Here is a 24,337-nt window from a genome sequence, read left to right as displayed (position 1 = left end):
CAGCATGTGGCTCTTTGTTTCTGGAGTGGCTGGTTTTGTGGTAGCTATAGCTGGCAAGATAGCTCCGTGGATATAGCACTCGCTGCTGCAATGTGTGTGTGTTCTGCAGGTTACAGGTTCGACTCCCGGCAAGGTCGACTCCCCCTTTCTTCCTGCTGAGATTGATAAATGAGTACTAACACAGGTTGGGTGATAGTGTATGTATATTTGTTCTACATGAAGCGCTTAAGTGCTATATAATAACACATCATTATCGTTTGGCCTTGGGCGTCTGCTTGCATTTACAGTCATTTGGTACTATGGGCCTATACGCACTGATATGAATGATACATATGGTGATCCATTCTTGTATGCAATGTAGATCACTTTACAGTGATACCGTAACCATATTTTTCATAGTATAATTAGAAACAATGTTATGTGATGCCACTTCCTTGTTTGTCAAGGGCTGAAAGGTCGTGTTCAATCGCTTCCTCTGATATAACTTCGGGGTGGGGTCAGATGACTTCACTTTCCGTGATGTCATCAGAGGCCAAGGGCCATGTGATGTCACTTCCGCTACCCCTGGCATTTTGGTGAAATGACGTCCCTGTACACCGTGGGTCTGGCATGGATTCACATGCTCATGAATATTCCCTGTCAGGCTGGAAATCCTCGGTAAGAAAAGAAAGCAGTATTGCTTTAAAAGCATGAACACTGCCTTTCGTCTCATTATCCAATCACTGGAGACTAGGTCATACTGCACCCATCCAATCACTATCATCTCCCTAAACCCCACCCCTGGTGGCCATCTTCAGATTCGAAGCACGCGAGGTGCCAGTATGAACCCAGAAAAGCCCCAGCGGGCAAGGACAGAGGGTTCGCAAGTAAGTAACTTGTTCCATCTCCAGCATGGGGTCTGGCATGGATTCACATGCTCATGAATACGATTATACAGCAGTAAACACATGCACAACCACAAGAGGTGACAAGACTTAACAGAAGAACAGCACTTAGCCCCGGAAAAAACTCACCTCAAGCAAACAGGTTGCGCAGCACAGCTTGGCCATCTCTGGGCTTCTCCCTGAAATCCCTGTCGACACAGTAGAACCCCGTGAAGCTCTGCATAGGCCTCCATGTAGCAGCCCTGCAAATCTCCAGCAGGAGAACACCAGAGAGAAGCGCCGTCATAGCAGCGATGGCTCTAATGGAATGAGCTCTAGGCCGGCCTCAGAGTGGTCTGTTGGGCAGGTGATGACAGTGCATGATGCAGCCGGAGATCCACCAGGATATGGAGGCCTTAGACGCAGGCTCTTCTTGATTCACAGAAGTTCACAAAGAGTTGTGAAGTATTCCGGAACTCTGCAGTGCGTGCCACGTAGAATGTCAAGTCATGGGCTACGTCCAGCATATGCAGCGCCCGTTCAGCAGCATAGACCGGTTTTGGGAAGAAGACTGGAAGCACCACTGGCTCATTAAGGTGAAACGCAGTGCACATTGTTATGTGGGATATTGTTAGTAATGGTTGGATTATGTGACGATTCACATGTTCTCGTCACTTTTCCCCAGAGGGGAGCCCTTCCGTGTGAGGCTATGGAGCGGAGGCCGCTACCAAACAATCCTCCTAGGGCAGTGTGATGAATCGGACAATGTTATAGCTTCTTTCTCTGGGCTGAACTCACCCCATGTGGCCAGGGGACAGCAGCCACTGCCTAATACTGACCTGGAAGCGGTTATATGAGGGTGGACCACATGGGGGAGGTAACCCTAAGGGGGATGAAACAGCATCATTGGGCGAGAGCACATACCCACTTTTTCCTTTCAGGGAAGGCCCCCTCATACCTCACGTTTTTATGGCTTAGTGTGATTGTTTCCCCCATCAAATCTCTACCAAATCTACTAATGACAGTTTTCAGTATCCAATGAATAAGCCTCTGAGAACTACCTATCAATCCCCTATGCATAGAAATACTGTGACGAGGAGGCTGGATGGAGTAATGGAGATCAATGGGTCCGAGTAGCACATCACCCGCTCTAGTGTTTGCAAACCTCTGATAGGTGCCGGGACATTTAAAAATCCCAACCAACCAGCATGGCGAAGGGAGACGCTGCCTGGGAAAGCTTTGTCCTTTGGGTGCGGTCCGAAGGACTATTGAGTCACAACTAAGACTATAGAGCCCGGGGGCTTAGAAGGACGCAAAACAAAGAAAGACTGCAGAGGCTGCTTCACTGTGTCAGGGCCACAATAGGAAGAAGGGGGAAGTTTCCTGGTGGCCACAGGAATCGAGCAGGAACACCGAAGCCGCCCTAACATGGAGAAAGGCTCCATAGCAAAGCGGGAGCCGCAACGGATGCAACAGCAGCTGAATGTAGCCAGCGAGACCGTGCGTGAGAGGCGGGACCCTGGAGTGCTGCAACTAGTTTACCGCAGAAGAGCTGGAGAACTCCAAGGATAGACGTTGAGTCCTGATCATGGAAACTGGGACACTGGGGTGCTCCAGAAATCTTATCATGGACCAAAAAGAGCAAGCAAAGTGAAAAAAAGGGAATTTAAGACCCAATGTCTCTGATATAATGTGAATGCGAGAAATATGCAACAAAGTGAATGCAAGGCAAAGTCACGTTTGCAGGTGTTTAAAGTGAATCACATGAGAAGAGCACTGGCAAGAGAGTATAACAGGCAAAGCCAAGTGTAAAGGAGTCCATAATTGTAAGGGTGTCCCTTATTACGCTCAAACCAGAATAAATACACCCCTCTACGGAAATAAGGCCAAGAGTCTATCTTGTAAGGATAACAAGTTTAATCTTACAAAAATTAGGATGGTAGAAAAGGACTCTGCTGCCTGAACTATCTTCTCTTGTCCCTCATCCGTTCCTTTCTCCTGCCACAGTGGTCCCAGGCAGGAGGTTATATAGGCCAGTCTTGCTGTAGTGGCGTCACTGGATACAGGCTATGGCTTCATCCCAATCCATTCAAGGGATGCTCCAAAGCCTTCCTTTCTAAATTGTCAGCAGTTTGTGTCAGAACATGCTGCTCTACATTTTGCTAGCTGATGCAAGAATACACTGTAGCTCATGCTTTCATTCATTTTGCTATCAATGAATATTTTATGCACAAAAACATTTTCCAGTCATTCTCTCCATATTTCACTCATTCCACTCATGTGTATCTGAGACCTGTAGGTTCCCCCCACCCTTAATACTCATAATATGTCAGATTTCTCCATTTTGTGCACCAAGCATGTAAATCCCCTATTCCTAGCCTGCATGGACCCTTGATGGACAGTAGACAGCTGGTGAGTTACTTCATGTGCTGCCAGTGTTTGGCTCTAGTGACGAACCACCGCGGAAGCCTGTAGTCCATTTTTAGTACAAGCTGCGTTCTTACCTGGAAGGGAGGGGGAGTTTGCATTTACCGTGCTAAGATTTTTAAAATGCATAGGATCTTCACATTACAAATGTATCCAGCTAATAGTTAATTGTGCTATATATTTAAACAATAACTGCCTTCTTCAGTGCCTGCCCAATCTGTGTATGTGATTATATCTGCATGAGAGAACCCCCTGATCCCTTGTAGCACTTAAATAAGTCTGGCCTAATTCTAAAGCGCTTGGGGGTGTGGGAGGACCATGGTTCCTTCCCAACACAAGTCGAAGTTGATTTATTGACCAGGGAACTCCAAGGAAGACACAAGCCCTTATGAGTTTCTAAATGTTTTAAAGAAACCTGTGGAAGGGGGACAGCTCCTCAGGAGTGAACTGCGATGCCAAAAGGAAGGAAGTATCCCCTGAGGCCATAAAGAACTTTGATTGTGTAATTGATTCATTGTGTTGGTAAAGAGAAACCTGGGTAACTTTTGAGTTGAAGTTAAATATTTCATTTGATCTTCAGCTTTTGTGCATGTTCAAGCCAAAAGACATTGGGCCTCATTACACGGTAGGCGGTAACCATAGCGCTATTAGCGCCATGGTTGCGACCAGTATTTTACCGTGTCCGCCTTGGTGGATGGCGGAATTACCGCCCTACTCCAAGGTGAGCGGGGGCAGTAATTCCCCATTCACCAAGGCCCTTCCCCATTCCCATTTTTGCCCCCATAGGGCATAATGGGAAAGGCGCTAATTACGGTACCGCAAATTGCGGTACCGTAATTAGCTCCGAGGTCCCTTTGCGGCACCCTACTTTAACGGCTGGTGAAACCAGCCGTTAAAGTCGGGTCCCGCAAAGGGAACTCGTAGTAAGGCGGTAAGGGTTTACCGGTACCAGTGCCCTTACCGGTACCGAGAAACCCTCACCGCCTAACGTGTAATGAGGCCCATTATCCTTATTACATTAGTATTACTTTTAGAGTGTGAGGGCTAGAATAGGATTTCGGACATAGGACATTTCCCCAACCCTTTTGATTTTGAATAAATGTTTATAGCCAACACTATGAGCTCTCTGTGTCCGCGTCTCATTCCAGGCTCCTCGGAAGTGGTACAAAGCGGGAGGAACTCACAGGGAGAGACACCCCTTCTGCGGCAGGGGACTCCCTTTTCGTTCCGGAACCACCCTACCCTCTCATTCCAACGACTTTAACACCTCCTCAAAGTATTAGCAGACCATATGAAAACGCTCCTGTTATGTTTTGTAATTCTCCACCCAATATTTACTCAGAGGTTGAGCACAGTCAAATCAATAAAATCCAAAGATGTTTACAAGTTTTTCCTGAAGCTATTAGGACACAGAAGAGCACCCAAGGAAGCATATTGAGTGTTTGCCCACTAAGTACTGAGACGAGGCGGCCACTAGGGAGGATGACGATGTACCAAAGGAAACAGAGGAAGGCCTGATGTTACGCTGGGGACGACCCAGTCCACTTGTATAAAAAGAGATGAAGGTAGTCCTGATGAAGGAGAAGCACTAGGTGTGAAGCCAGCAGAGACTGGGAAATTTGAAATGGGTCGAGAGGACGGAACGCTGGGGAAGCTGACCCAGTACCGCTGAGGACGCCAGAGGTAAACCGAGGGAGTCTGCTGCAGTCTGACTAAGTGAGGGTTCACCAGGAAGATTGAAGTTGCAAAACGGTGGCGTGACTTTGTGGTGGTGGAATGGCTGGTCCAAGAATGGCATGGATACCGTTGTGCTGCAGAAGGGGCCGCAGAGTCGGCGTGGGATGCGAGAAAGTGAGGAAAGCGGTCACAGAGGCAAGCACAATGATCCACTGCCCCCAGAAGAACCAGTGACGTGTCCCACTAGACATACAGATAACAGGGAACACGGGAGACCAGGTAAGGTAGCGTGACCAATCAAGAGGAGCATCCAAAGTGGTCTTCCTTGTCCCTTAAGTTAATGCTACGGAAAAGAGAGCATGTCTGGGGAGTAATCTCCATCGTCTCAGTGACAAATATAGAAGCACTAAGTCTGAGAAACATCTGGGGTAATCTCCCTAGCTCATGGAAGAATACAGTAACATGAGTGTGGGAAACTTCGGAAGTAATCTGCCTTGTTTCTGTGACTACTGACAAAGACTCCCAGTATGAACATGAATAGGAGGATCTAAAAGGGGTTGGTGAACGCAATGCCAGTGCGATAAGAGACGGGAAGGATTGCCCTCCTCAGAGAGACTGGGGTAACAGAAACTCAAGTATCAAAGATATTCTGAGTGATTCCCTTCAAACCTGTGGGTGCAATATGTTAACAGAATTTCTAAAACGCACTGTCAACCACAGGTATCATGGCGCTAGGATAGATAAAGGTAAGGTAGAGGAAGCTAATTTAGAACAAGAGGTTTTCAAAAGGCACCTACACTCCAGATGGTTAGCAGTGCATCTCAGAGAAAGTGCCAACGTATTCCACAATCTCGCCACTGCCACTGAGAAGGCGCAATCTCCAATCCTAACAAATTGAGAGGAAGGGACAGAGCAGGCAGGCAGAGCAAGATCGAAGAGCACGGGTGGGCAGGTATTGTAAAAATGTGTCCTGGATATAACTAGAACCGAGACCATAAAAGTCCCGATGGACTAGGCAAAGAGACTAGAATACGATTTGTTTTGCCACCGGCAGTCAGTGAAGGGAGCCGAGCACCAGCATTACATGATTCCCATAAGAGATGCTCATGGCCACCCGAGCCGCCAGGTTCTGCAATAGCTCAAGCCGCAGGATCAGGCTCTTGGGCTGGGCAAGATAGAGCGCAGTACAATAGCCGATGCAACTTAACACCACAGCAGCGACCACCGGTGGCCGAACCTTCGGGGAGAGCAGAGGAAGGACCTTCCTGAGAATCCTCAGATGGTAGTGTCCAGCTTTGCAGACAGCCGCCTCCTGAGCATTCATAGAAAGTGTGGCAGAGAAGATGACACCCAGGTTCGCGACAGTGGTCACCAGTACCGGAAAGGTACCCAGTGACGGAGGCCAGAAAGCCAGAGTCCACAGAGAGGGAGGGGAGGGGCCAACCACAAGAACCTCTGTCTTGTCGCCATTCCGTTTTAACCAAATCTGATTCATCCAACTCCTGACGGCTGCCAATTGTAAGCGATATTCAATCAACACTACAGCTAAGTCAATGCCTAGTCTGGGATGCTGAGGAAAACCCTTATTGATGTATTTTTATAATCAGTTCAGTACCCTGGATGACAACCCTTGTATAACACCCCCCTCTTAGAATCCCCCTGATCCCAGTGAGCCAAGAAGTAGGTTTGTTTTGCAAATTAAAAGGTTTATTTGAGAATTTAAACAATATGACAATGCATTACCTACCATAAAAGCATTTCTGATGGTTGTATCTGCTTAGATTCACATGCTGTGCATAGGTCCGACATCCAGTGGTCACTGCGGAGTATTGCATTTTGTTTTTCGTAGTCGAAAAAGGGGACGTCGACAAGGCGTGTCTGTAACACTATCCCTATAGTGACGTGCGTTGTACCCACAATCCCTCACGCGTCGAGGTCCCTCTGTTTATATTTTTCTGCCCTGAGGGAGCCTTCTAGACGTGAGTGAGTACAGAAAAGAGAAATATAGAAAAGGATGTCTATGTTCCTTCCATCCGAGCGGGGAGGAAGGGTGGGCGCATGTGAATCTAAGCAGATACAACCATCAGAAATGCTTTTACGGTAAGTAATGCATTGTCTTCTGATGTTTGTTAATCTGCTTAGAATCACATGCTGTGCATAGACTAGCGAGCAGTACCCGGAGTTGGCGGTGGGTTATGAGAAGGAACAGTAGAGAAAAGATGTCTTAATACTGCCTGTCCCACCTGGGAATCAGATCTAGAGTGTGCATCTAGACAGTAGTGTTTTGTAAAGGTGTGCACAGAACTCCAGGTAGCCGCTTTGCAGATGGACTCAAGGGGAACATTTGCAATGAACGCTATGGAAGCCCCAGTGCCTCGAGTGGAATGTGCTCTTGGCTTGAAGGGTAGTTCTCTCTTAGCAAGAGTGTAACAGAGTGATGCATTGAACAATCCATCTAGATATAGTGGACCTTGTAACTGCATCATCTCCTCTTCCTGCTGCCACAGAGACAAAGAACTGATTAGTCTTTCTCAGTGTTCTGGTTCTTCCCATGTAGAACATGACAGCTCTGCGTACATCTAGTGTATGCAGACTTTTTTCTCCCAAGCTGGAAGGGTTTTGAAAGAAAGTTGGTAGTTCTATTGACTGGTTTACATGAAATTTCGAGATGAATTTTGGTGCAAACCTTGGGTGTGTGCGTAGAACCACCTTATCCTTGTGAACTGTTACGAAGGGGTCTAGTACAGAAAGAGCCTGTAGTTCACTTACTCTCCTAATGGAGGTGATAGCTATTAGGAAAGCAGTCTAAAGAGTGAGGTCTTTAAGAGTTGCCTTGTGCATGGGTTCGAAAGGAGGGCCCATGAGTCTAGAAAGTACCACATTTAAGTCCCATCCGGGAGCTGGGTTAGCTATCGGAGGGTGTATTCTCTTTACCCCCTCCATGAAGGCCTTGATAACTGGTATCTTCCACCACGACACTTTAAGTTGGGAAGTGGTGTATGCAGAAAGTGCCGCTAGGTGGACTTTAATGGAATTGAAGACTAGACCTGAATCCAGTAAATGGGTCAAGTACAGAACAATGTTAGTGGGAGAGCAGTCAACCGGGTTGATGTTCTTACTTCTACACCAGATGACAAATCTTTTCCACTTGCTAGAATAGCAGTGGCGAGTATTAGGTTTTCTGGCTTCCCTGAGGATGTCCATACATCTCTGCGGGAGTTGTAAATGTCCAAATTCTATGATCTCAGGAGCCAGGCTGCTAAGTTCATGGTCTGAGGGCATGGATGCAGTGTCCTGCCCTTGTCCTGTGACAGCATGTTGTACGGGCAGGGAAGTTTCACTGGGGGAGCTAGGGACATCTCCATCAAGTGAGCGAACCATGGCTGCCGGGCCCACATTGGGGCCACTAGTATCATGGTAACCTGCTCCTGGTGCATCTTGTGCACCACTTTGTTGAGAAGGGGAGTCGGGGGAAAGGCGTAAACAAATTTCCCTGACCATTGAATCGACAGACCGTTCCCCTTGGACTGGTTCTGGGGGTACCTGGAGGCGTAACTTTGGCATTGTGAGTTCTCCAGAGTTGCGAACAGGTCTATTTCCGGGAACCCCCATTGCGTGAAGACGTCTAAGACGATGTCTTCGTGCAATTGCCATTCGTACTCTTCGGGCAGGGGGAAGTCTCTGCTGAGTTTGTCTGCTAGCAGATTGAGTTCCCCTGGTACAGGTTGTGATAGTAGGAACATGTTGTGTTTGAGAGCCCACTTCCATATATTCTGGGGCAGCTTGGAAAGTCCTGGAGAGTGAGTGCCCCCTTGCTTGTTGAGGTAGTACATGGCTGTGGTGCTGTCTGTGAGGACCATCACTGTCTTTCCTTGTAGGTGTTCCTGAAAGGCTTTCAGTGCTTTGAACACCGCTAGTAGTTCCAGCAGGTTTATTTGCTTGGATGCTAAGCTCGGAGTCCACGCTCCGTGAGCAGTCTGATGGGATAGGTGAGCCCCCCATCCTGTAAGGAATGCGTCTGTGGTTAGAGTGGCTTCCACTGCGGGTGTGGCAAAAGATTTCCCTAATAACAGGTTTTCTTTTGTCCACCACCGTAGCGAGAGAACCAAGGCCTGCGAGACCACCACTAGATCGTCCCATTGTCCACTGGCCTGACACCACTGGCTGTAGAGCCACTCTTGCATTGGGCGCATGCGCGCGTGAGGTACCAAATAAATACATGACGCCATCATCCCTAGCAAGCGCATTGCTTTGCGTACCGTCACCTCTCGACCTGCCACATAATGGGGGATCTGAAAGAGCATGTTTTGGACCCTCTCGTTGGAGGGGAAGACGAGGTCGTCCTTTGTTCGAATTAGAGCCCCTAGGAATTGTTTGATTTGGCTGGGGTCTAAGCTGGACTTCTTTTCGTTGATGGAGAAGCCCAGTTGGGACAAAAGGTCTACGGTCTTTTGGGTATTGGAGAAGCATGTTTCGTACGAATCCTCTGTAATGAGACAGTCGTCGAGGTAAGGGTATAACGGGATGGATAACCTGCGCAGGTGGGCCGCTGCCACTGCCAGTACTTTCGTGAATACCCTTGGTGCAGATGCTATCCCGAAGGGTAGTACTCTGAACTGGTAGTGTTTGTTCTCTATCTTGAACCTGAGGTATTTTCTGTGCGCTGGCAACATTAAAATATGAAAGTATGCAACTTTCATGTCTAGTGTTGTCATGTAATCCCCTTGTGATAACAGTGGGATTACTTCCTGCAAGGTCACCATACGAAACTTTTGGGGTTTGACAAACTTGTTCGCTGGGCGCAGATCTAATACAGGGCGCATGGTTAAGTCCTTTTTGGGTACAAGGAAGTGCACTGAATAAATACCTTCCGTTACCTGAGATTGGGGGACAGCCTCTATAGCCTCTTTTTTCAGTAGCTCTTCTACTTCTTGAAGAAGAATGGTGAGGTGTTCCGGTGTCATGCGTCGGTTCCGTGGGGGTCTGTACTTCGGGGAACCGTTGAATTCGATGCATTATCCGTGGGCTATGGTGGATAATACCCAGCGGTCTGACGATATTCCCTCCCATGCTGAAAGGAACGATGTTAGCCGGCCCCCGACCGGTGATGCATGGGAGGGGACCCGAATCTTCGGGTCATTTGTTGGTATTGGGCATGGAACCTTTGGGGCTGGAGCCGCGACCTCTTCCTTTGCCACGGCGTTGGCCTCTTTGACTGAACTCTGAGGGACCTCGACGCGTGAGGGTTTTGTCATGATCTCTGCTTCCAAAAGATCAGGACTTGCCCGACTCCCTTGGAAGCAGACCCATAACCCCGGTTCCGAGTGCCAGCCAGTCCCAATTGGGACCTTTTGGACCCTGTCCTGGCGCCAGTGGCACCAGGCTCATAAAGATGCCCAGTCCCAGCGCTGGAAGCGCCGGGCTCATAATGCTTGGGTGGACTTACCTGCAGCAGACCATGCTGCTTATTTACCTGCCAGTTGAACCCCTGATCCTCTTCTGTTTGGGACTACTTTTCCTGTTGGGTGGGGCAGGAGCCACTCCCTAGGTTCAGAACACTGGAACTCTTCTGGAAAGCAGGAACTCTTTTCTTACCTAGGCGTGGCTGTGGAAGGAGACACCTAAGCACTACAGGAGGCTATTTAAACCACACCCGATGGATGAATCTTGCTTTGCGTTATTCTGCATTCTCTGCAGCAGAACGCTCATCGTGTCTTCTGCTTCTGCTTCTGATCCTGGGCTTAAGGGAACAAAGGCTTACTATCCTGGAATCCAGTCTTCAGCAGCACCTGTAAAGACAAAGAAAGAACAGGTTAGCACTACGGTCTTCAGTGGCAGCGCATCTCTTACCTGGTCCATCGGCTGTCACCAACGCCTCCCGCTGCATTCCGGCATCTGAAAGACAAAGGCTTACCTACTCTTCGCATGCTCCGGAGGTCTTCGCACTGCATTCCGGCATCTGAAAGACAAAAGCTTACCAGCTCTTCGCACGCTCCGGAGGCCTTCGGCGCTGCATCCCGCATCTGAAAGACAAAAGAAGGTGCGTTTAAAGACATTGGGCAACTTTATTACTCACGTGCCATTACTCCTTCCCACGCCGAATCCAGTGGGTATTCCAGCACCCTTCAGCTTCTCTAAAGCTCCAAACTTGTACCTGCAAGATAAAAGGGACAGTTAGTGCGCATCGTGAACCAGGCTACAAGCGCTTACCTACGTGCTTCCAGGCGCTTCTATTCCTCACGCGGGTTCGATCCTCAACTCTCATCAGCCCGCCATCGCCGGAACTCTGCAAAACAAGAGATATCATTACAAAAGACTTTTAAGACATTTGAAGTGCCCAGAAGTTACCGTTCGTGCAGTTAACGACAGACAGCAGTCCTCTGAGGTCAAGAGGCCTGCACCCTTATCCAGTGAAGAAACTGGTTACGGCACCCTGCCCCGAGGCAGATGGAGAGCTCGGCGTTCACTTACCTAAGGTGAGGGTGTTAACCTTTGGGGTTCTACAGGAGAAGAGAAAGGGAAGAGGAGAGAGGCACCCAATAACCCCAGTTCATTAATCCCATATTTTCTATCTGCAGACATCTTACACTTCGAGTCAGACATACAGTGCACAGAGGTCCAGCCCAAAGAGCCAACCGTGTGTTACACATCACCTTTGAAGATACGGCATTCACCCAGTCAAGACCGGCGCCTCTGCGGGAATCAGGTGAGCGTTACAGAACGCAAAGCCTATCGCAAAACTCCCACCCAGGCGCTATGGAAACCTCGGATACCGACCAGCTAGCCCAGTTACTTGTGGAACTAAGAGCAGAAGTGCATGCAGCCCGTCAGGAAACAAATGCTCTAAGAAGGGAACTGATTATTTTCAAGGAGCGAACAGACGATCTCGCTAGACAATTGCTACAGTCACAAGCCGGACAAACTCCGTTACCCGCATCAGGGGCAAATCTTCCTTCAACATCCTCTACGAACCCAGTGCAGATCAACCTACCTGGGAATGTACCTCTGGCTCCGCCCGAACGATTTTCTGGTGACCCAAAGAGGTTTGCAGTATTTATTAATCAGTGCCGGTTGCACTTCTTATGCCGGCCAGCAGCCTTTCCAACTGATCAAGCTAAGGTAGCTTTCGTGCTTTCGTACCTTAGTGGCAATGCGGCAGACTGGTCGATCCCTCTAGTTAATCAAGATGATCCGGTTCTCCATGATTTTCAAGCTTTTCAGCTCAGTATGGAAAAACTGTTTGCAAGACATTCACAGGGGCAGGCCTTGGACAATGAGCTCCTTTCATTGCGACAGGGTAATCAAGACCTTTTGGCTTATATTGCGTCTTTCAACAGACTGATAGTGGAAACTCGATGGCCTGAGGACAAAAGGATTACGCTGTTTTATAGAGGTCTACGTGGGGAGCTCAAAGATGTGTTAGCCCAAGTAGTGAATCCCCCGCAAGACTGTTCGGACTATATTGACTTAGTCGTTCAAATTGACCACAGACTGCAGAACAGGAAGGCCGATCGTTCCAAGTTTGATGCTCGAGTATTTTCCAAACCACCAACTCCTACCAAAGGAGTAGACTCCGGGGAACCCATGCAAATAGGGGGCCTGAAAGGACCACTAACACAAAAGGAGCGGGAAAGGAGAAAACAGCTGCAATTATGCCTCTATTGCGGAAACTCGGGGCACTTTCTTCGAGACTGTCCGGTGAAACCAGCCAAGAAGGCAGTAGGAGCTGCAGTTACCAAGGTCACAAACTCTGAGCAGGGAAACGACCTCGCCCGACAAGAATAGAGGTCCTCTTGCCGAGCGTTAAAACCAGTTCTGTGACCTCGCATTTCGTGATACCTATGGTCCTCATTAGCCCTGAACATCCAGATCGATTACATGCGATTGAAGCTTACGTCGACAGCGGTGCCATCGGCAATTATGTGGATCATGAAATGGTTTTGAGGATGAATCTGACTCTTTGTCCAAAGGCTGTAAAGGACGTCATTATTACGGTGGATGGTACGGAGATAGCCTCCGGACCAGTAACACATACCACCCAAGAAGTGACGCTAGTAAGTCAAGATGGACACCATGAGAAGATCGTGTTCGATGTGATCAAGGCCCCTCAGTTCCAGATTATTCTAGGAATTCCTTGGTTAGAGAAGCACAATCCTCAGATCGATTGGCGAGCAAGAACGGTTCAGTTTCCAGAATGTGTCTCTACTTGTCACCCTCGACCTGGTGTTGCACTGGCAGCAATTTCCTCGGAGGCTCCTCAGTTACCTCCTGAATACGTAGAATTCCAAGATGTTTTCCCGGAAGGATCAGGCTAGCTCTCTACCTCCTCATAGGTCTTATGACTGCCAGATAGACCTGATACCTGGATCTACTCCTCCTTGTAATAGAATTTATGCCCTCACCGAGCCTGAGAATCTTCACCTCCGACAATACCTGGATCAATACCTAGCGAATGGGTTTATTCGTTCTTCCAAGTCCCCTGCTTCCTCAGCTTTGTTCTTCGTTCCAAAAAAAGAAGGGGACCTTAGAACTTGTATAGATTATCGCGCCCTGAACCAGATCACCGTTAAGAATAGATATCCGTTACCTTTGATCCCTGAACTCCTGGACCAAGTCAGAAAAGCATGCATATATACAAAGCTGGATTTTAGAGGAGCCTACCACTTGGTACGAGTAAACGAGGGCGATGAATGGAAGACGGCCTTCCGCACCAAGTATGGGCTATTTGAATATCAGGTCATGCCCTTCGGACTTTGCAATGCCCCGGCCGCCTTTCAATATTTTATGAACGATGTCCTCAGAGAGCTCATAGATGTGTGTGTTGTTGTTTACATTGACGACATCCTCGTTTATTCTTCATCGGAAACTGAACATCGGAAACACGTGAAAATGGTCCTCGAGAGATTGCGTCAACACAAACTTTTCGCTAAGTTGGAAAAATGTGTTTTCAACGTGATTGAAGTTTAATTCTTGGGATTCATATGATCACCTAGCGGAGTGCGTATGGATTCAAAGAAGGTCGATGCAATTCTCAAATGGCCATCGCCATCCTCCGTAAAAGGTGTTCAAAGCATGTTAGGCTTCGCTAACTTTTACCGCAGGTTTATCCCCGAATTCTCTCGAATAGTCCAGCCCATCACCGCCTTGTTAAAGAAAAACAAACGTTTTGAATGGTCTACCGAGGCGGAACAAGCTTTCCAGAATTTGAAGACTAGATTTATCTCTGCACCGATCTTAAAACATCCTCGCCCAGAACTCCCCTACATCGTTGAAACTGATGCTTCGAGCCTTGCCATGGGGGCAGTTCTATCACAAAAGGACCCAGTAACCAATCAGTTGCATCCCGTGGCATTTTGGTCCCGCAAATTCTCGCCTCCTGAAATCAATTACACTATTACTGATAAGGAACTTCTAGCTATCAAGTCCGCCTTTAAGGCTTGGCGGGATTATCTTCTGGGGGCCCGACACACCGTTACTGTGATTACAGATCACCGAAACCTGCAATATTTGAAAACCGCAAAAGCTCAATCCTCTAGGCAACTCCGTTGGGCACTATTCTTTGCCGAGTTTGACTTCATAATTACCTATCGACCTGGTACAAAAAAAGGTAAAGCTGATGCCCTTTCTCGGATGGGAGTGGAAGAACATTTGATCAATCCTAAACCTGTACCTATCATTCCCGAACAAAGAATTCTAGGTGTAATCGCCACACAATCCATAGAGGAAGTTAAGGATAAAGCCAGGCTACTGGTAACTCCAGCAGACATACAGAATTGGCATCTGCAGGGAAAGGACTTTACGGTGAAGGACAACCTATTATATTTCCAAGAACGGTTATACCTGCCCAGCACAGATATACAGAAAAAGGTAATCTCTTGTTATCACGATTCTTTAATGGAAGGACATCCCGGTATGACCAAGACCTCGGAAAAGATCAAGCGCTACTTCTGGTGGCCGTCTTGGAAAAAAGATATTGGAGACTTTATAATGTCCTGTGGAGTATGCGCCCAAAACAAGAGTCAAAAGGAAAAACCAGCCGGCCTCTTACGCCCTATTGACATCCCGCCTCGCCCTTGGCATACGCTTTCTATGGACTTCATCACCGATCTACCTCCATGCTCCGGATACAATACGATCCTAGTAATCGTGGACCTATTCTCCAAGATGGCGCATTTCATTCCACTCAAAGGCTTACCAACAGCAGCAACTCTGGCCCGAGAATTTCTTAAAAACATCATCCGACTGCACGGTTTTCCTTCAGTTCTAATTTCGGATCGAGGTAGTCAATTTATTTCTCATTTTTGGCGAAGTTGCGGTCGGTCGGCTCAAATTGATGTGAGACTTTCGACCAGCCACCACCCTCAAACCGACGGACAAACCGAGAGGACCAATCAAACTCTGGAACAGTATTTGCGCTGCATGCTACAACAAACTGAAAAAACTTGGAAAGATATCCTTTGGATAGCCGAATATGCCTACAATAACTCTGTCCACTCGGGAACTGGGAAGACCCCGTTTTTTCTTTTATACGGTAGTCACCCTCGAACCTCGGAGTTGGATCCACTCCAAGATCTTGGAACACCAGCAGTAGACCACCTGCATTCTACAATCACCCAAGCCTTTAAGGAAGCCGTTTCTCACCTTCAAAGGGCTAAAGAACAATACAAGAAAGGAGCAAACCAACATCGGAAGGAAGCCCCCCAATATCAAGTAGGAGATCAAGTGTGGTTATCCACCAAATATCTACCTCGAAAAGGACCACGCACATTCAACCCAAGATACCTTGGTCCCTATTCCATCACTACCATAGTAAATCCAGTAGCGGTCAAGTTGGACTTGCCCCCTCACATGAAGATACATCCGGTCTTCCACGTCTCTCTATTAAAACCCGTGCAACCTCAAACCCGACTAACTACATCTCCAAAACCTATTCTAGTTGATGGAGAACTCGAGTTTGAAGTCAAAAGCATCCTGGATTCCAAGATCTCCAAATCTAAACTATTTTACCTGATTGACTGGAAAGGCTACGGTCCCCAAGAAAGATCCTGGGAACCTGCAGAATATGTCCACGCGCCTCGTCTAATCAAAAGATTTCATCAAACATTTCCTAACAAGCCCAAACCCCCGGAGAAGCCCGGTTTGGGAGGGGCCTTGAGGGGGGGGTGCTGTCATGATCTCTGCTTCCAAAAGATCAGGACTTGCCCGACTCCCTTGGAAGCAGACCCATAACCCCGGTTCCGAGTGCCAGCCAGTCCCAATTGGGACCTTTTGGACCCTGTCCTGGCGCCAGTGGCACCAGGCTCATAAAGATGCCCAGTCCCAGCGCTGGAAGCGCCGGGCTCATAATGCTTGGGTGGACTTACCTGCAGCAGACCATGCTGCTTATTTACCTGCCAGTTGAACCCCTGATCCTCTTCTGTTTGGGACTACTTTTCCTGTTGGGTGGGGCAGGAGCCACTCCCTAGGTTCAGAACACTGGAACTCTTCTGGAAAGCAGGAACTCTTTTCTTACCTAGGCGTGGCTGTGGAAGGAGACACCTAAGCACTACAGGAGGCTATTTAAACCACACCCGATGGATGAATCTTGCTTTGCGTTATTCTGCATTCTCTGCAGCAGAACGCTCATCGTGTCTTCTGCTTCTGATCCTGGGCCTAAGGGAACAAAGGCTTACCATCCTGGAATCCAGTCTTCAGCAGCACCTGTAAAGACAAAGAAAGAACAGGTTAGCACTACGGTCTTCAGTGGCAGCGCATCTCTTACCTGGTCCATCGGCTGTCACCAACGCCTCCCGCTGCATTCCGGCATCTGAAAGACAAAGGCTTACCTACTCTTCGCATGCTCCGGAGGTCTTCGCACTGCATTCCGGCATCTGAAAGACAAAAACTTACCAGCTCTTCGCACGCTCCGGAGGCCTTCGGCGCTGCATCCCGCATCTGAAAGACAAAAGAAGGTGCGTTTAAAGACATTGGGCAACTTTATTACTCACGTGCCATTACTCCTTCCCACGCCGAATCCAGTGGGTATTCCAGCACCCTTCAGCTTCTCTAAAGCTCCGAACTTGTACCTGCAAGATAAAAGGGACAGTTAGTGCGCATCGTGAAGCAGGCTACAAGCGCTTACTTACGTGCTTCCAGGCGCTTCTATTCCTCACGCGGGTTCGATCCTCAACTCTCATCAGCCCGCCATCCGCCATCGCCGGAACCCTGCAAAACAAGAGATATCATTACAAAAGACTTTTAAGACATTTGAAGTGCCCAGAACTTACCGTTCGTGCAGTTAACGACGGACAGCAGTCCTCTGAGGTCAAGAGGCCTGCACCCTTATCCAGTGAAGAAACTGGTTACGGCACCCTGCCCCGAGGCAGATGGAGAGCTCGGCGTTCACTTACCTAAGGTGAGGGTGTTAACCTTTGGGGTTCTACAGGAGAAGAGAAAGGGAAGAGACGAGAGGCACCCAATAACCCCAGTTCATTAATCCCATATTTTCTATCTGCAGACATCTTACACTTCGAGTCAGACATACAGTGCAGAGGTCCAGCCCAAAGAGCCAACCGTGCGTTACACATCACCTTTGAAGATACGGCATTCACCCAGTCAAGACCGGCGCCTCTGCGGGAATCAGGTGAGCGTTACAGGATTGTGGGTACAACGCACGTCACTATAGGGATAGTGTTACAGACATGCCTTGTCGACGTCCCCTTTTTCGACTACGAAAAACAAAATGCAATACTCCGCAGTGACCACTGGATGTCGGACCTATGCACAGCATGTGATTCTAAGCAGATTAACAAACATCAGAAATATATATATATCACACTTTATAATAAATTAATATCTGATAGTACACTTAGGCATATGATGTTGATCAACAATGGGTAATCTGGCAATAGCACACTTCTTTACAATCAATGAGGAGTTAGTATAGGATGGATAAAGTAGCAAAAATACTTTTATGATTTCAAGGGAAAAGCAATGAGGAATAAAATGCAGTACAGAAATACTTGATATGATTTTAGCAAAATATCAGATAATCACTTTTTCTCTGGCAATTCACCCCCCTCCCCTATGCAATGTAAGAAATGGAAGGAGATGGAAAGAGGAGCACACAGTTCTCAGGAATGCAATCAAATACAATACGAAATTCAGTTCCCCCCCAGCAAGCTTAGAGGAAACAGGTAGGAGTTTGAAACACAGGCCCAAAATGCTTTTAAATGTGGTGGCAGTGAAGTGAGAAATATGCTGAAAATGCTTTTAATTCCCTTTAGGAGGTTCAGGGTGAGTGAATGATACTTGGGATGAGCTCAGGCACACTTTAGCAATGATTCAGGGATGGTTATTAAGAGGCAAACAAATTTTTAGCAAAGGAAAGCAAAAAGCTGCTATCTTTTTACAGGTAAAGAAATCAGGCCAAATCGCAAATCGCGGCAAAATTCGCGAGTGCGTGAATCGTGATTACGGCGAAAGTAAAAGGAGTAGTCGGTTCTAGGTTCGTTGGAAAGCTGTGATTCTAAGCTTTCAGAGGAAAGTTAAACCAAGTTCCTAGGACAAACGGTTCCAGAGATATGAACGATTTTGTAAAGGTTGTTTTTCGGATTTAAAGTAAACTCAAAATGACAGGTGACAGCTTGCAGCTGCGGAATTGACAGGTGACAGTTGTGCAGCTTTAAAAATGACAGATGACACGATTTCTAGGAGGCAGTTCTACTTAGGTTAAAATAGTTTGGATTAGATTATTTTAACTAAGAGATTGGTTCTGCACAGTTCTGCTAGGTACTCACAAGATATTTTGTGCAGGAATGGGCCTCGCAACGGATCTGGTCAGGTTTTGGACTGGACTCCGGTTCTGGTCTCGGCACTTCACAGCGATCTGGGTCACTGGTTCTGCTCGCAGCGGTCTGGGTCACTCTGGATCTCTGGTCTGGTCTCTGGCAATTGTTCTTGGCAAAAGAATTCAAACAGCTCGCCCGGCTGCGGAATAGTTTGCAAATGATTTTAAGGTTGCTGAGGCCTGCTGAGAAGAGTTCTCAGTTTGTGGGTTTAGGCCCTTGCTTTAAGTTCTGAAGTAAAGTTCTGGTCTTTGGAGATTGATGGATTTGAAGTCTGGATCTCTGGATGTGAAGTCGTCGGTCAGCATGCTCCGCAGCAAATGGAATTGAATGTGTCTACCTGTCCCAGCAGTCTCTTTTTATGTGTTTTGGAAAGTGGGTGTGTGCGTTGGTCATAACAAACCTGCCCCTCTCACTTATCATTGGCCAATTCCTCCTCTCTCCCTTGATTGGGGGAAGGAAATGTGAGTCAGAGTGATGCTGTAGGTTTTATGGTCAGAGGAACCTCCCCTTGTCAGATTGCACACAAATCTATTTCTGACCCAAATACATATTTATCTATGCACCATTTTTCTAATATTATAGGTCCAGTTAACATATTTTCTGTAGCACCAAACCACCCGATCCCTGTCTTTGTACGATGTCGTGTCCGCTGATGACAGAATTCTCCCCTTTTCATCCAGATAACCTCTAAACCTTTCCAGATTTTACACAAATGTGCACCAGGGATATGGGTTACAGATGATAAAGTGTCAGATTTTTAACATGCATACATTTGGAGTGAGACCCTATTTTCCGCTAGCAACCCCCCAGAATACACCACAGGGTCCTAACGCCTCTTAAAATGTTCACAGAAAAATCACAAAAATAATGATATTACTTATATAATTCTGACAAGTCCGCACTATGAGTTATCTATCTTTTTAAAATTATGCTCTGGTCAAAAAGGGGTGTGGCTTCCCACATCACAGGGTGGAATAACTGGTTTATCCACTTCCCCCAAGCTCAGCTGCTAGCAGAGGCACTGCCCCTCCCAGTTTCCCCTAAGAGTAAGCCACTTTTACGACGCCCCCAATATAACATTTGCCTGAGTCCAGGACAGGCCTTTGTTCAACTCCTTGTAGTCCCCAGCTGCCACTCCCCTTTCAATCAACAGGGCTATGTGACCTCAGGATGCAGCCAGGCCTGGCAGGGAACACAGCTGTTGAATCAGTTTCAACTCCTGTCGGGGGTAGTTGTCAGGCAGAATCCAGTTTCATTAAGCCAGGTTTCAGCTAAATGTCACTTTTTGTTCCCAGTTTTCTACATTTAAATCAAACTGACAATTTTTACCTATGCATTAAATAATTACTTCCTTCAAGTCATTTCAGAATATGGTTTTACATTCTTCCACCTCTTAGCAAGTCTTTCCTTGGTTTGGTTTTGTTTCATTTGTGCAGTTTTACACAAAAGTCTGGTGGTTTTAAAACGCCGGCTTTCTGATAGTGGTGAGTACTGGTAATGCAACCATTTTTGGGATTAAGAAAATGAATTCCCCACAGTTCTGAGTTGCTTTTTTGGCAATCAGCATTGCCATTCCCAATGGTTTCAGGCTACTGTGTGTGTAGCCCAATGGTGGTTTTAGGCAGTGCCCTCCTGTGCTCACAACATAGGCAAAAATGGGTGGCAGCCTATTCTTCATATTTTCCCTGTGCACTCTCTGGGGAGTTCTGGCCATCATGATGTTTTCCATGCCAGTACTGCACAGTTTTATTGTAGGGCTTGGATGCATGGGTAAAAACATCCCACACAATCATAAGTTAAGAAGTGAAGATACATAGTCTGGTCAAGATCTATACAGACCGGGATCTTGGTGCCGCCAGCGTAAGCATAGCGCCGGAAGCCAAAGTAGCAGATGAGGTTCAGAAGAGGCTGCATATAAAATGTTGAACAGCATTGGCGACAAGGAAGAGCCCTGAAGATATAAGAAAGAGCCAAACAGAAAGGAGGAGAGAAAACGTCTGGCTACGATCCTCCAGAAAAGAAGTGAATCAGACGAGATAGAAGGGTGGTCGACAGTGTTGAAAGTCGCAGAGAGATCTTCTAAAATCAGAGCTCCCATCCCAAAACTATCAACAAGTCTGGCCAGGTCGTCCTGAACCGAAACCGGCACACTCTCAGTGCCCTGCCTAGAACGAAAACTGGACTGGAAGGGATCAAGAACATTAGCATTCTCCAAAAAAGAAGACAGAAGAGGAGAGATCAAAGCCTCCAATAATTTCATAAAGAAAGGTAGAAGTGAGATAGGATGAAAACTAGCCAGAAGTACAGGGTCAAGAGAGGGCTTTTTCAACACGGGATGACATCTGCATGTTTCATTTCAGCGGGTATATGGCTGGTCTGGCATGACAAGTTAACAGCCTGCATGATCCAGGTGATGAGTCCCGGAAGATATCCTTAATAATGGATAGAGGGATAGGGTCAGAGGGGGCCGCAGATTTCAGCTGGGCAATGGCCTTGCTGACCACATCTATGGTAAACACAGGGAAAGAAGACCACACCTGACCAGGTTCCGTGGTCACTGGCTCCTATACAGGGCACAAGGAGGCAGTGGCCCTGATCTTCAAATGGATGGTTTCAATTTTAGCAATAAAAAAGAGAGAGAGTGAATCACAAAGCTCTTGAGTTGGCACTACCGGCGCAGTGCGCTCGGAAGCCAAAGATAGTGACTTCATAACAGAGAAGAGCTGCCTGGAATGATTGAGAGCCTGGTCGACTTTTTCAGTAAAAAAACGATGTTTCACCTCCTTAAATAAGGTATGGTAAAAGCTTGCACAATCCTTATAGACAAGCCTTTCAGCTGTTCCATAAGAGCGGCGCCAAGCTTGCTTGGCCTGCCAAAGGCTTGCGGACCTATGGTCAGCCTAGAACCAGAGTTCTGACGGTCGATTGCGCTAGGTGGTGGACTTATAAGGAGCAACGAGGTTGGCTGCTGTCAAGAGGGATTTAGTAAGGTACTCAAGATCTACTTGAGGAACCTGTAGGCAGGTTTCAGTAATTTTGGCCGTCAGAGAGGCAAGGTTCACCCGGTGCCAATTCCGGCGAGGAATTTTAGGAAGACAGGACCTAGCGCAAGGGCAAGGAAGCCTGAGTTAAAAACATAATAAGAAATGATCAGACTAAAGCACGGACTCAACCAAAAGGTTGAGAGAGAGAGAGGGCGTCTTTAGCAAACACAAGATCAAGTGTATTGCCCAAGGTGTGGGTAGGCACATCCACCAGCTGCTGGATCCGAGATCCGTATGACTATCAAAGAACAGAGTGGATGCCCGCACTAGAGGGCAGCAAAATTTGAGGTTAAAATCACCAAGGATAATCCGAGAGGAGAAACAAGAAATGTAGGTCAGCGACCAAATCAAGAAAAGGGGTAAGAAAGGACGTATGCAGGCCCGATAGCATATAGATGGGCAAAAAGTGCACAGAGCAAGAAGCAGAGATCTGAATTCTCACCAATAGCGTTTACATAGACACTATACTGGTGAGTGGCAGAATCGCAGCATCAAGCGATGATTTATAAATGGCAGCTAAGCCCCCGCCATGATGCGGAGGGATCCTGTCCAAGCGCAGGATTTTGTAGTTAAGGGGAAAGGCTTGGATACATACCGGGGCTGATGAATCATTCATCCAGGCTTCTGTTAGGAAAAGCAGGTTGAGGTACCGTCCATCTAATAGATCGTGAATCGATGCTGCGTGAGCTGGAAGGAACCTGGTGTTTAATAAGGAAATAGATCGTAGAGATCCACCCACCTCGATGAGCTTGGGTCTGCTTGCCCGATCAGGGCTTCAAACCACCAGGAAAATAGTTAGAGCAGGTGCCAGACTAAATAAGTCATGGCGAGACGGGACTAGCGCCGTCCGGCCCGTCCTTGGCCCAGATGGGCACAGACGGACTTAACTTAGGCCAACTTCGGCCTGACAAGCCCTTTCCCGCTGCGCTGTCGAGAGAAGCCTTGCACATATATACACATGATATTCAATCTGTGAGTAAGCAGAGAGGAAGGACTAGGCACATGCAGTGAGTGGAAGTGAGAAAGTAAAAGAGGACTTGTCCCGCCGAGTTCGAGCCTCAGAGTTCCTGGGAGGCCATGTACCCTCCGCCGAAGAAAAACGGCATACAAGGAAAGAAAAACCAAATGCTAAAGCGTTAAAATTAATGCTCTGAAAGAAGCGTGTATGCAAAGGATGAGGCACCCAGTCAAACACCAGAATGGTCAGCCCATTCCTAAAAGGAATAAAATAGGTGCACAATTATAAAATAAAAGCATGTATAAAAAAGGAGGGACTCCTTACCCAATACATATAAGAGAGAAAGATATAAGAAGCAGTGGAAGTGGTCTCCTTGGTTTAAAAATCACTCCTAAGAGTCGGAAGGAAGATCACATAAGGACTGGCCTTTCTAGTCCATGGGGCCCTTTGGATCCCCAGACTTATTTGAGAGCCATTAAAGGTCAAAAAGACGAAAAAACGAAATCTCCTCAATGGGTGAGAAACCAGAAAAAGGAGGAGTTTAAGTTCACCATAAAAGGAGTTTGGAAGGAGCTACAAGAACTCTTGAAAATTACTGCTTAATTTTGAAAAAAGCCTATGTTGTAGTAGGAAAAGCAAGTCTTTCTCCTGACTGTTAAATCAGACATTAAAGCAACAGAATACAGTGTCAAACTTGAATGGAGGTTTAAGAGCAGAAGAGTGTTGTTTATGTTGAATTATCATCAGTGCATTAGGGACTGTAATCACAGTTGAAACTTGTTTGAGGAATCCTTAGATGTCGTCACTTACCCTCTGGGAGCAGGGACAGACATCTAGGGAGAAAGCGGTATGACCACTTCCCAATTACCCCCCCTTCCGCCTGAATCTGTGGTTCACTGCAATACCATGCCCAATCACCACATGTACTTGGGTAGGACCAGGCAAATAAAATGTATTGAGACAGGGAAGAGTAGTGACTACCTAGGCAGGACTCCCTTAACAACTACAAAGACAAATAAGAGTAGAGACTATCCCAGTAGGATGCATATGACAAGTACTGACACGAGGAGGAGGCACAAAGAGCCAAAGCGAGAACCGGAACGGACATTCTAGTTGTTTCTGCCCATTCATCATAAAAAGTGAAGAAGGACTGACAAATGTGTTAAGCTTTCCCTCAGGGAATATTCAAACAGTGGTCATGTCAGCGGAACGGAACGATGCTTAATAAGCAAGGCAAAACCGACAAAAAATGAAGAGAAGAAACCCAGTACCTACACCACAGACCAACCCAGAAAAGACAATTTTCTTAAAAAACTATAATCATTTTATCATTTCAACATTAACAAATACATAGTAAATCTACATGAGCTCGTATTACATATTAGCTTATTTTTATAAAGATAAAGTGCATCACAATTAATTGCTTATCTAAGAAAGGGACAGGCTAACCAGTCCGTGCCGGCAGTATGCAGCTGGGCTGCCTGAAACCCCGAGTGAGTGAAAGAGATCACTCAGAGGGGGGCCGGCAATCTCAGATGC

At 47.2% G+C, this 24,337-nt stretch overlaps 1 protein-coding gene across 1 annotated transcript in view; it reads right to left on the bottom strand.

The window, feature by feature from the left end:
- Positions 1–24,337, bottom strand: part of RABGAP1L (RAB GTPase activating protein 1 like) — a 3,056,406-nt gene that overhangs the window by 2,603,382 nt on the left and 428,687 nt on the right. The window lies entirely within an intron of this gene.

This window comes from Ambystoma mexicanum, chromosome 1q, assembly GCF_040938575.1.
Source record: "Ambystoma mexicanum isolate Mex_15411 chromosome 1q, UKY_AmexF1_1, whole genome shotgun sequence".
Classification (NCBI taxonomy): domain Eukaryota; kingdom Metazoa; phylum Chordata; class Amphibia; order Caudata; family Ambystomatidae; genus Ambystoma; species Ambystoma mexicanum.
This window is presented reverse-complemented; position numbering and strand designations above follow the sequence as displayed.